This window comes from Lampetra planeri, chromosome 60, assembly GCF_965212315.1.
Source record: "Lampetra planeri chromosome 60, kcLamPlan1.2.h2, whole genome shotgun sequence".
Taxonomy (NCBI): domain Eukaryota; kingdom Metazoa; phylum Chordata; class Hyperoartia; order Petromyzontiformes; family Petromyzontidae; genus Lampetra; species Lampetra planeri.
Genome location: NC_136166.1, coordinates 4,275,078 through 4,289,283, shown reverse-complemented (window position 1 = coordinate 4,289,283; position 14,206 = coordinate 4,275,078). Strand labels below are relative to the sequence as shown.

Below are 14,206 nucleotides of genomic sequence, written 5' to 3'. Positions count from 1 at the left end.
GTGTGCGAGTTGCACGCGGTGAGGTGGAGGGGCCGTGAGGGCCGCGCGGGGGATGGGAGCGGTGTAGAGGGGTGGTGGTTCTGCCACTTTGCTGTAGAACCCCGTGGCAACTTGCTACCGTAGCTACGTTGTGCTCAGCCAGCCAAGTTCATTCACGCTCACGGCCAAAAGCAGTAGCGGCGAATATCTGAACCTGTCCCGAGCCTCCCTCAAGGTCGACTCAGCCTTAACCGAGTAGAGTTGTGTAAACGTCAACACTGGCGACACGAAGGCTGCCGGGCGTGGTGCGGACCGCATGGACTGCTCGTGTGCCATTGTCTGTTGATTAACTGTGAATAACTCAACCAATAACAGATATCCATTGTAATTTACATGGATACATGAACACCCCCCCGCCCCCTCTAGTCCTCGTATCCGATATGCTTACAAGTGACGACATCACATTTTCCCCCCGTCTTATTTAAGACCGAGACAGGGGGAGGATTTCATCACAACTGTGTCTGTCGCCTGACGAGGCAGGTTGTTGTTGTAGTTACAGGCGAAACGTCACGGTACTTGAATTGTAAATGTTGTGGGTTTACTCTCCAACACACCGATGTGCTGAACTAGTAACTAATTGGCATGTTTTGTTTACGTGACAAACCTTACTAATATTTACGCGATCTAACCCAAACAAGCAAAAACACCCTCTAATAAGTATATATGTGTATTAATTCCATGGATGGACCTTGGCCTGGGACTGTGGAGATTGGGAAGTTATGGATGCAGCTTCTGTTTGTGCTGCCATCGGAATGACCAACAAATAAATAATGCACACGGATTGGTGACTACAGTACTAGGCCCACAGTGGTTTTATATTAAATTTAAAAGTGTATGAGCTTTGTGGTTGCTTTATTGCGCGTGCGTATGTACTGTGTAACACTTGTTTGAACACAGGTGATGGGGTCGTCCATGTTGGGTGTCATTGCGGCCAAAAACAAGCAGGAGTACAAAGACCAGGACGCCCTGGTCTACCATGAGGACGAAATTGGCCTCGCCTGGTCACAAAGTACGACAGCAGTACAGGTTTCTGCCCTCACATGCACACACCTACGGGTTTCCCACTACAAAGACAAAGATCCCCCATATAGCCTTAACAGACAGTTGTGGCAAGTGCTGTTGGCAAGCAACTATGAAGGTCGGCACGGTCTACCATGGGGTGGGTGGCCAACACCACACCCGGCCGCCTTTGTCTGCCAAGTGGTGACGTATACACACCGCTCCAGGTATTCGTTTGAGGTTGAGGTGACCCAGGACCGGTTCAGATAAATAATCGTCACTGGTGTTGGCCATGAGCGGGAATCCAACTCGGATGTTTGTGGGGTTCGGAGCGTAGCTTACTATCCACTGCGCCACTGCTACCCTCACATAACGCACACATAAGACAACACACACACACACGGACCCGCACGCACGTACACACAGCGACCTGCTCAATATTGAAATGTGCAGCCCTTGTGTGGCGGCCTGCGTTGAATTTGGGCGTTCTTCTCGTCACCCATGAAAAAATTCTCGACACAATCAATAGCAGTCCCCCTTGCCCTGCCCGGCACGCACATCGGGCTAGTCACCCCACGCACAGCGCACACAACGTGCGTGTCGCATATGCCAAATCAAGAGCCGTCCCCTAGTATACGACAAATTCGGCCGACCGCTTTGGGGAGGCCCCACGTGTAGACATCAGTGTCACATGTAATGCTTCCGGTTTAGTTTGAAGGCATTGGGGGTCCCACGCACCCCGCTATTGACGGCTCTGGCCAAAGCACACGGCAGCGCGGAACACGCGTCACGCGCACGGGCCACCTGCGTCACGTGTACGTGATATACGAGGCAAGCACCTGCATCGCGTGTTCATCACTTGTAAGGCATGCCCTTTGTGCATGTGATGTGCATAGTGTGTGCAACACGTGGGACATGTATGTCACACATGCGCATCGCAATGTGATGTCATGTGGATGTGAACATTTGAATCGCATGTAGCTCTCTGGTGGGCAGGACGGATCTTTGCGTGGGCAAGTAAGGGGGTGGCTGATTAATACTGATACGGAGACACGTCAAGCCACACACTCGCCAACACACTCACACACTGGCACTCACTGCACACTCACACACTCGCACACACTGCACTCACACACACTCACCGGCACACTAGTGTGCTTGCACACTAGTTAGCTTCCACAAAAATGTGCTGGACATTAGTGAGGCCACACACCAAAGAGCACACACCAGCAGGTTTACACATCAGTGAGCTTACACACTCGTGGGCACACACACACAGTAGTGAGCTTACAGATTAGACAGCGTACACACTAGCTCACCGGTGAGGTGAGCTCCACATTGGTGAGTTCACACACCCACCTGTTTTTGTGTGCAAAGCTCTTAACCCTAAACCTAATAGATCTCAAATGTCATGGCTAATGTTATTTTCCACACACGCACGTGCAGACACGCGCATACACACGCACGCACATATGAAGGCACGCATACACACATACGTGCACACAACACACATATGCTTGGACATGTGTCAACATATACAGTTCCATGGCGTTGTAATTGACACTCCCAGAAGTGGAATCAGGACTCCTGAGCATGCGATACAGCTCAGTGGGCCTTACCTGGTAAAATAGAAATAATTAGTTTAGTTTCAGGATTCATAGTCTCAGGTTTTTAGGTAAAGTCACGTAGGTAAAAAATAAAAATTTATAGAAATTAAATAATAAATCACGACGTTTCGGAGGCAACACAAGTCTCCGTCATCAGGTGGGACCGTCACAGCTAAATTTACTGTATCAAGTGGGGAAAAATCCAAGAGACAAGCTCTTAAATACAAGTTAAGGGGGGGGAGGGGCTTATCTGAATGTGGTTGCCGGGGAGTGGCAGGTGGTGGCGGGGAGTGGCGGGGGGTGCTGGGGAGTGCCGGGGGGTGGCGGGGCTAAAAGGGAACAAATGAGCACATCGGCTCAGGGTTGTGGCCGGTGTTAGCTGATAGTAAGCATAAAAGTACTGGTAAAAGCTGGGGATGTCAACACTCGGGAAAGTAGAATATTACCTGTCAAATAAGATGGTACAAATATGTGTAGTTAAATATTTTTTACATGGTTAAAAACATCTTTCCAATGATTACTCAGTTTGTACCCATAATCACGGTTGAAGTTATGTCTGTGTTTGTATATCTGGATGGCTTCGTGTACAAACCTTTGATGGTAGCCAGAAGGTTTGCAGAGTATCTTGGTCTCGGAAAAGACAATATCATGAGAGCCCACAGCGTTGTAGCAATGATCGCCAACGGCGGAAGACTCAATTTTGCCATGTTTCAGATCTGACTTGTGCTCGCGGACACGATCGGAGACATGACGTTTCGTTTCCCCAATGTAACAATAACCACAGATGCAACTCAATTTATAGACTCCAGGGTATTGCAAGTCAGGAATGACATCTTTAACATATGGGATTAGATGACGGATTTTATGTACTGTACTGAATCGGACTTGGATCTTATGTTTGTTTAGAATTTTGGAGATCTTTTTGGTCATGCCTGCTATGTATGACAACGTGATAGTTTTGATCGGAGTTTCAAGTGGTTGTTTCTGTATGGTGGGAGAAACAGCTTGGCGAATAGTGCGGTCAGAGTATCCGTTCATATTTTGGGCCCGATGTACATGTTTTAATTCACTGGCCAGGTGGTGTTGGTCAGATATGCCATGAGCTCTGTGGTATAGTGTTTTGATGAGAGAATTATTTTGAGCTGGGTGGTGGTGGGAATCAGGTTTCAAGTAGGAATCTGTGTGGGTGGTTTTCCTGTAGACAGAATGTCCCAAGGATCCATCAGGTCTCCTCTCAAACAGAACATCTAAGAATGGTAGTTTGCCATCTTTCTCCACTTCCATGGTGAATCTGATGGATGGGTGTCTGGAATTGATGTGGTCCAGGAAATGGTTCAATGCTGAGAGGCCATGTGGCCAAATGACGAAAGTGTCATCCACATACCTCTTCCATAGGGAAGGACGTAGGGTGGACGTCTGGATGGCGTCTGATTCAAAGTTTTCCATGAAAACATTGGATATCACTGGTGACAAGGGGGAGCCCATAGGAGTACCCTCATTCTGTTTGTAGAAGGTGCCATTCCAGGTAAAATAAGTGTTGGTGAGGCAATGCCTAACCAGCGCAGGTACATCCGAATACATATGAAGGCACGCATACGCACATACGTGCACACAAACACATATGCTTGGACATGTGTCAACATATACAATTCCATGGCATTGTAATTTACACTCCCAGAAGTGGAATCAGGACTCCTGAGCATGGGATACAGCTCAGTGGGCCTTACCTGGTAAAATACATATAATTAGTTTAGTTTTAGGATGTAGAGTTCTGAAGATATTTCATCTTTCAGTCCTTTCTGAGCGTTTGAGTGTGGGTGAGTGTGAGTGACAACTACTTATTAAAAATTTTTAATTACAAATACAAGCATTTACAGCTATTGACATGAAATATATTAACTCTGGAAGATGATGGTGATACAGATGGTGGGTAGCGGTAGCGTAGCGTTTAGCACACTGCACTACGAACCCGGCGACCCGATGTAAATTCTCGCTCATGCCCAACGCAGGAAACGACTATCTGAAACGGTCATGGGCCTTCCCTAGGTCGACTCAGCCCTAAATAAGTACCTGGTGTGGTGTAAACACTGCTGGGGAGACAAATTCGGCCGGGGGTGGTGTTGACCACCCACCCCTCGTGTGCCATGCTGGCCTTCAAAGGTGCTCGCTAACAACACTTGCTCCTACAGTGTTTCAAGGCTATACACAAGATTTCTGTCTTTGTTTGTGTCTATGTGCAGTGTCTGTATGAGTGGTTGGGAGCAGTAGTGTCTGTGGGGAGCGACCTGAGTTCGACCTGAGAACTGCTGAACCAGCGAGAGAGCTGTTACAGCAAGGTTATTTACGTGGCGGTGGGCAAGCAAGCGGGGTCTGAGTTGGAAAGGAATTCCATCCCCAGACGCAAGTACGTCAGTTGCGTTAATGGGGGAGATGAGGGAGAGAGAGATTAGGGAGAGAGATTTGAATGAAATGAGCTACCGTCGCCGCATAAGAGTATTGTCACATGTGCGCACAACAGCAGTGTTAATGGGAGATTAGCACTATGTTGATGGGAGAGATTAGGCAGGGAGAATAGGGAATTAGCAAGTTAATGTCATGTCTATGTGTAACACAAGCTGCGGCGCTGCCAACTGCGCTGTGAGGAAAGCGCGTCCACGCAAGAGAACCACCGCAACGGTGGTCGCGCCAGTGAGACACAAAGCCCATCACACAGCCAGAACCATCGATACATCGAGGCTAAGGGAGCAGAGGTGGCCATGTTAGTGAGACTACAGCCTGTTAATATAGAGGCACCTAACAAGCAATGTAGTCCGAGATAACAGCCAAACGGTAGGAAAGAATGGAAGCACCACGGTAAGTTACAATTTTGCTTTCTTAATAATGTCCTTCCAATGATTGCTCAGCTTATACCCATCTTCTCGGTTGAAATTGTCTGTGTGTATATATCTGGATGGTTTCATAGACAAATCTTTGATGGTAGCCCGAAGGTTTGCAGAGTACCTTAGGTAATGGTTTTGATTGGGTCCTCAGATGGTTGTCTCCCCATGGTTGGGGATACAGCTTTGCGGATTGTGTGGTCTGAGTATCCATTCATCTTGAGGGCTTGGTGTATGTACTCCAGTTCACTGACTAGGTGGCGCTGGTCGGAGATGCAGCGGGCTCTATGGTGTAGTGTTTTGATGAGGGAGTTCTTCTGGGCCGGATGGTGGTGGGAGTCAGGCTTTAGATAGGAATCCGTGTGGGTGGCTTTCATGTGGACAGAATGTCCCAACGAGCCATCAGGTCCCTTCTGGATCAAAACATCCAGGAATGGTAGCTTGCCATCATTTTCCACTTCCATAGTGAATTTGATGGATGGGTGGATGGAATTGATGTGGTTGCAAAACTGGTTCAGTGCTGGCTGGCTATGTGGCCAGATGACGAAAGTGTCATCTACGTATCTCTTCCACAGGAAATGACGTAGGGTGGATGTCAGGATGGCATCTGTTTCAAATTTGGCCATGAAAACATTCGCTACCACTGGTGATAAGGGAGAACCCATAGGGGTACCTTAATTTTGTTTGTAGAATGTACCATTCCAGATGAAGTAAGTGTTGGTAAGGCAGTGCCTCACCAAAGTTGGTACATCAGGATTCAGTCCCTGTTGGACCAAGTCTTCAATGATTGCTATGGTGTCAGGTACAGGTACCTTGGTGAACAGAGAGACTACATCGAAGCTGACAAGCAAATCATCTGGAGACAGTGAAATGTCCTTGATTAGAGAAACCAAGTGAGCTGAATTAAGTATTGCTGAGGTGGTCATGCCCGAGACCCTGCTTCCTTTATATGCATTTGTGCGGGATACACGGCCTACGCGGAGGGTTGGGGGGGGGATGTGTGACGTCAGCAGGCACTGCGTAACGCTGCCACATGCGGGTGACATCACATGTGACGTAACCGCTCACTTGCCGTGCGAAATATATCCATTATTGCGCCCCCCCCCCCCCCCAAAGTACAAAAGTCTATTTTTATACTTTTTGCATTGTGTACAGTCTGGAAGCTACCCACATGCCAAATTTCAAATTTGTTGCATGTTGGGAAGTATGCTAAACATTTCGAACAGACACACATATTCACAAATTTCCATTTTATATATATAGATCAATCGTAACGTTGGTCGCAATATCATTGACGTTGTATAATGGTTTGAATATACGGGACTCTGATGCTCTTATTAAACAAAACAAACAACTTGTTATGTGCACAGGTAATTCGCCAATGAACTAAAGTTCGAGTGCGACTCAGAGGTGTGTGCGGAGGGCCGTCGGTTTTTACCCCCCTACGTGATGTCTAAAGGACACGGATCTTTTACTGCTAACAGGTCTTCTGTGGTGGCGCTCACGCGGTGGACTCAGCGGCAGCGCACTCACTGCTCATTGCAGAGGGTTCGGGGTTCAATCTCCAGTGGCCTCCCTGGTCATTACCGCGGGTGCAATAACCGGAGTAATAATGCTGCGTGCCGCCCGATTCACAGTGAGACGTTAAAGATCCCGTGACATCATTCACTATTGTGTACCGACGTAACGGTCGACATTTTTCCAAATTCGAAAATGACAGCGCAAATTATTCAAGTGGCACGATTACAACGTAGCAGCAATCATCGCCCACTACTGGTAGACTGATTCCCCAGGTCACACTCGTAATTGAGACTATTATCTATCCTGGTCTCTTGAGTTTTTCGCCCAATTAAATAACGTGATCTTTAAACAAGAGCTTAACAGCAAATAAGCTCCCCACGTTATCCAACCAGTGTGGTGAAGTATGGCAAATAACATGTGTGCACGCACACATGCAGCAATGTCATTACTCGGATCATCACGATCATCCTTTTGCATTGTAAAACGTATTTTGTTGTTGAGAGTAGAACTTTGATTGTAGACTTTTTTACCAAAGGTTTTAACCCTGGAGCATTGAGTGCGAAAAAGACTGCACGTTTAAAGGAGGAATGTTGTGCAAAATTAAATAAAAAATCATGCCTGCTCTTTTTCTGACTACAGTTATCAAAACGTTACACGAGTAGTGCATTTATTGCATTTCCATATTTAGGGCTACAGCAGCAATAGTAGCAGCCAAATTATCGTCATCAGAAACAACATCAATGTCAACAGCAGCAGCAACAGCAATGCCATTACAGTTTCCTGATCATGACGGCCATCATCTCGTACCGTAAAACTTCATGTGTTGTTGAGAGTTAAGGTTGCTGTGCATGCACAAAGCCAGAGAACTTCACTGGAGCTTTCTTCCGGGACATTTTAGCCTTGAGCCTTGCATAGGGAAATGACTGCACGTTAATGCAAAATGTAACTGAAACTTCATATTTACATTTTTTGTTTCCTAAATTTAGCATAAACTTAATTTTAGCATATCGTGCATTTCTACATACAGTGTTACAGCAGCAGTTACATGATCAAAAACAGCAGTAGCATCATCAGCAGCAGCAGCAGCAGCAGTTATATGATCAAAAACAGCAGAAGCATCAGCAGCAGCGACATCGTCATCATTAGCAGCAAAAGTAGGGACAACGTCAGCATTAGCAACAATGCCATGAATCTGGATCATCCTCTCGCATTGTCAAACTTACCTTTCTTGTTAACAGTTCAGGTTGATGTGACTTGTTTTACCAGTGGCGTTAACCCTTGAACCTTACGTGGGGCAAATACTGCACGATAGTCGGGGGAATGTAGTGCCAAAGTAAATTTAAACTCCATGGGCAGATAGCTCGTAGTAGTAGGTGTCCACTGCACATTTCGTAATTTGTTGCTTCCACTTTCCTCTCTGTCTTGTAGTGCCAATATGGCTCAAGTAGTGGCTACATCTTCTGGCACCAATCTCTTAATGATGTCGTCGTCAAACCATTCTCTGTTAGCTCTTCCTCTCTTTCCGGTTCCTTCCATTTTTCTGAACAACATACTTTTAATTTTCCTGTTGTCCAAATTGTGCCAGTTTCCTTCCCATCACTGCCTGCATCATCATCAGGTTGTCTTCTTCTATGTGCAACCTTTTTCTCACTTCTACGTTTGTCACTCTTTGGGTCCCGCTTAGATGCGGCATCCTTGTGTAGCAATACATTTCGAGTGCCAGTATCTTAACTCTGTTAGTCTTTTTTTAATGCCTAAGTCTCGCAGTCATATGAAGCTGTTACTGAACCCGCATGTTCTTAAAATGTTCAGCTTGGTCTTGCAACAGATTTGCTTGCTTCTCCAGATGTTATTGAAAACTTCCATTAGAACTCATACGTTCCCCTTTTCCTTGACAGTTATCAAAACGTTATACGAACACTGCATTTATTGCATTCCTACATTTAGCGCTACAGCAGCAGCCACAGCATCGTCATCAAAAACAACATCAATATTAGCAGCAGCAGCAAGATCAATGCCACTAAAGTATCCTGATCATAACGGTCACCATCCCATAGGTAAAGCTTACTCCGCTGTTGTGAGTTGTTGAGGATCTGCAAAGCTGGAGGACCTTCAAAAGTGAATGAACCTCTGCAGCTGTAACGCTCAACAAGGAAAGGTGTCTGTAGCTCGGCAACCAGGGTGGCGGTTCTTTAGCGAGTGGTCCTAGGCAGCCCACACGTACCACGTTCAGCACGTGATCTATCCCGCCCGTACACGTACAGGTCAAAATACAAAATATAGACGAAAAAATACATATAAAATATGATTTTTCCGAAAGTACCAACGTGAGGTTCTGGAGTCACATCGTATAATGAAATACTTCTTGAAAATGTACTTCTTGAAAATGTATAATATTGGAGATAGGAATTGATTTATATTATGAGATGTTTCTCATTTGTACGTGGGCGCTTATTCTATTAAATCAAATCTCTACGCAAAAGCAAGCAATTCAAATCTTTCTCATTGTTCAGATTCAAGTATACATATTTAATCTAGATTTGAAGTTTTCGTGACTGCAGAGGTCCATACTCTTTGGTTCTTTCGGTAAGATAATTTTATACCTATGTGACTTTACCGAAAGAACCAAAGAGTATACATATTTAATGCGGCAAGCGATCAACGAAACATCTATAATATCAAACTGTTTTGCAGCGTAATTCACAGCATACGTCTTACACAACTAACACAATCAAACATGCACTCTTTAAACAAATGCGTTCTCCGTTCTGATAAACTTTAAACCGCAGCGTGTTTATTGAATTGTTGCAGAGGGTCTCGGTTCAAGGCCGGTTGTCGCTCTGATAATACCGCAGTTTGCTTCGCAGTCGACACTGTTAGAGCGAACACGTACATGATTCGAAATAGAGAGTCGGCCAGGTGTTGTGCGGCATAATTATCCAAATTTGAGGAAGTTACTCGCAAATTATTCCATTTGGGAAGCCGCCTGATAACATCACAAACCAACTGGCAGGATAAAGCCCGCTTGCAAGGCCGCGGCTGCAAAAGGGCAGCTGCCCCCAGTGTCCCCCTGACGCAGGGTACATATGAAATGGAGTCCGCGGAAACTGGTATTTATGTAGTTTACGCGTCCCTATGGGCGGCAGGGTGGCACATTGGTAAGTAACCCTTGCGCCTTGCAGCAAGAAAGCTGGGTTTGATTCCCGACTCGAGCGCGTTTCTGCGTGGAGTTGGCATCTCTCCCCCTGTTCATCAGAGTGTGTAAGTGAAATGGAGTGTTTAAGTGAGGGTGTGTGCGAGTGAGTTAACGTGAATGTGTGAGTGTGTGATGATTGTATGTTCTCCCCCTCTTCTGAGTCTCCTCCGCGTTCTCTAGTTTCCTCCCATAGTAAAAAAAATACCCAATACAACGAGTCTAGCATTGGGCAAAACATCCCAATACTGAAAAATCACCTGCAAATTTCTCAATTGGGACTACACAGCGACAGCAAAAACTTCGCAGGACCCTCATGAAGAAGAGTCTTGAGTTTTTTCAGGGTAAACAAATGTAATAATAAATCTTGACTTAAAGCTTTTGTGACTGCAGGAATTCATATTCTTTGGGTCTTTCGGTAACGTCACGTAGATAGGCTCAAAGAAAATAATCAAAAATAACAAAAAACTACGACGGTTCGATCGCAACACAAGCGTTCGTCATCAGGAAGAAAAAAAGAGAGGGGGACAGCTGCTGAGGCAGATAGTCTGCCTTTTCTGAACCGGTGTTGTGCCTATCCTAGGTAAACTCTGGCTTAAATGAGTACCTGGTGCAGTGTGTATACATGAGCACAGGGGAGACAGAGGTGGCTGCATGCGCGTGGTGCTGGCCACCCACCTCCTGGTGGGCTATGTCACCTATCAGCAGCACAGTATGTTAAGGCTTATTTGGGTGATCTTCAACTTTGTTGTACGTTTGTGCCATCTTGTGTGTCCGTTGTTACAGATTCCAGGCTACAACCCTCCGGAGTCCACCCCATGGGGCTCGCCTTCTCCCCGGCCTAAAAAACCCAGACAGTACTAGTGCATCATGCATGCGGTGTCAACAAGAGGTAAGAGGTGCATGAGTGGGCACACACTCTGGGTTTTACACCTGCAGAGTTAATTAAGTGTACATTGTGCTCGCAAGCAGAGGTGAACAATAAAAAAATATGTAGCGGTTATGAGAAACGCTACCCTGAAGTAACGGACGGATTGCACTCTGAACTTGCAATCCAGAAGTTACTGGTTCGTTTTCCCATCGCAGCGGTTGAAACAGTGGCGCAATTTTCTTAAATTTACAATTTTAACCTTGCCAACCAGGACAAACAGTCAGGTGAGGTATATAAGCGTCATGATGTATTCATAGTTTAGGACAGCTTATGCCCACTTCTTAACCAGCCAAGACACTGACCCCCTTGTGGTGAAGGTGATTTCACAAAAATATTGGTTACTGAATCGGTGGTGTTTATTGACTAACCACAAAGCACTGTGATCCATTCTGGTATATCTCAACATGTTCCGTGATCCACCAGAATGCTATGACCAACAGTTACCCGGATGGATTTAACCGAGTAATATAACACGAATGAAATGCCAAGTGCTTGTGCCATCTATTTGTAGAAAAATAATGTTTTTAATCCATGAATTCTTAGTCAGGGATTCTTATTTGCCATCAGTACCTGGGGTGGCAGCATTGGATGTCCCGGCAGCAACCGGGGTGGTGGTGGCAGTGAGGAAGCTGCCAGCAGCTGCTGGAGTGGCAGCGTTGGATCTCCCGGCGAGAGCCGGGGTGGTGGTGGCGGCATTGGATCTGTATGTGGCGACCATGGTGGTAAAGGGGGCGATGAATCTACCGGCAGCAGCCGGGGTGGTGGTGGCATTAGAGCTGCCAGCAGCAGCTGGGGTGCAGCGCTGAATCTGCCAACATCAAGCACCATGGCGGTGGGGGTGAATGATATGCCAGAAGCAGTCGGGGTGGGGGTGTCGATGCATCTCCCAGCAGCATCCCTGATGGTGACGGCAGAACTGCATGTGGCTGCCAGGGCGGCGTTGGAGGCAGTGGTGGTGTTCGTGAAGACTGTGGCCGTGGCTTTCTCCAGCTCCTTGAGCTATCGACGCATAGAACACATCGGGACTGTGAAAATTACGGCTTCATATTTCCAATATCTTGCCTGTCCAGAGAAGCCCATGAACTAACGTTGTACACAGAAACCTATAGACTCAGAGGCCCATAGACTAAGTCACAAATAGCAGTGGATAGGGTCCGGAACACTGTGGTGGAAGTAAAAATATTAACCTAACTGCGTGCTTCTGAATGGAACCAGGGACCCAAGAAGTGTCATCATAGGCTTTCCCTCACAATCAAGGATGATTGTCTTCCAGAGAAAATTTGGATTTTCCGTGGGTCCAAAGATGGCTGAAGAGACCAATCTGGGATCGACAGATTCTGCCGCAAATCGGGCACGTGTCCAGAAATAGTGGTGGGTTGAACTGCGTTAGTCAGTCGGGCAGCAGCCTGTTGTTTCCGCCATTCCCACTTTTCCTGTTTCTGCTGTTAAGTTTTCAAATGTTTGGCTCCTTGAAATAGACTCTGCCTCCATCTGAGGTGATCCTGGGAAAGAGACTCCCTTGAGTTAGTGTCGATGGAGCACTTCTTCATGTTGGCCTTGAGGACATCCTTGAAGCACTTTCTCTGACGGCCTATATTCTCCCACTGTTGGTGAATCAAGTTTGATAGTTTTTCATTGAGGCATTGGCTGAAGAGGTCTTGCTTAATGGAGTCCTATAAAGCTTCAATGTTAATCTTCTGTAGACATCTCTTCCGATGAAGCCGTCGCTTGGGAGTCAGTTGTATAGCGTGGTTGAGCAGATGAGTCGTTGATCAGTCCAGCCACCAGCAGCTACTAGAACAGCCTGGATGATGCAGACATCTTTGGGATCCTGGGCATGGACAATGACGTAATCGATCAAGTGCTGGTGCTTAGATCACAGACGATGCCATGATGTTTTGTATTTGTTTTTCTGGCGTAACAGAGTGTTGATGATGATGACTCCATTTCCCGTGCATTTAGTCAAGGGAAGGATGCCATTGGAATTGACTTTACCCATTCCTTCCTTCCCGATGGTTCCATTACAGAGGTTTATGTCTCTTCCAACTCTGGCATGAAAATCACCGAGCAGAATAAGTTTGTCTCCCACAGGAACAGTAGAAAGGACCTAGCCAAGGTTGACATAACATTCTTCTTTGGTTTCATAATTGGAGTGAAGAGTCAGGGCATATACCCTGATGACAGTGGAATATTGGCTCCCCACCCGTTTGAGACATAGCCATGAGGCGCTCACTGATTCCGATAGGTAACTCATCAAGTTCATTCTTGATGGAGAAACCAACTCTGTGCAGCTGCCGCTGTTCTTCCTGTCTGCCTTTCCAGAAGAGGGTACCGCCATCCTTGTTCCTTGAGCTGCCCCTCCTCTTCTCGTCGAGTATCATTGAGGGCAGCCACGTCAGTGTTGTGTCGTCTGAGTTCCCGGGCCACGATTATGGTGCAGCATTCTGGGCGTTCACTTTTATGGTTGTCCATAAGGGTCCTGACATTCCAGTTCCCAAAGGCAACTATCTGAATTTTATTCTTTCCACCACAGTAATGGGGATCCTTCTGAACGTGGTTATCCAGTCGGGAAGGAGTGAGACAGACTATGTTTAGGGCCACTTTTCTAGCCCGTTCCCCACGTGGGGTGAGCAGAGTGGATCCTTTAAAAGGACTGCTTAGTCGCAGTTACAGCTGCAGAAACACACTCTTGTTTCTGCTGAGTGTTAGACAAACTTCTTGTAGCTGCCACTTGTGTGCTAGTTTGTGGCTAGAAGCTTCTAGACTTCACACTCATGCTCCCGTCGTCACTAGTTGGTCACCAAAAAAATTGTATTGAATGTGCCAGAAGATGTTGTTCCTTTAATGAAACACGCCTGTGCATGATTTATTTTATTGTGGAGAAGCTGTTGTACAGCAGCTTCCACGCAGTTCTTGAGAGAATGGGAACATGAATCCAATGGCAAGGAGACCAGTACGATTGGAGATATCGTTTTGCTACAGTCTTGGTCCGCCTTCACAGCTGTTGAGATGTGAACATCTTCTTCCTCCTGCTCTGCTA

The 14,206-nt window shown here is 46.5% G+C and overlaps 1 long non-coding RNA gene across 1 annotated transcript; it reads left to right on the top strand.

Moving 5' to 3' along the window:
• Positions 1-936: 936 nt before the first annotated feature.
• Positions 937-12,902, top strand: LOC144736330 (uncharacterized). The gene is made up of 3 exons (XR_013588758.1): positions 937-1,048; positions 11,022-11,127; positions 11,734-12,902. It is a non-coding gene; the product is annotated as an uncharacterized LOC144736330 (long non-coding RNA).
• The last annotated feature ends 1,304 nt before the right edge of the window (positions 12,903-14,206 follow it).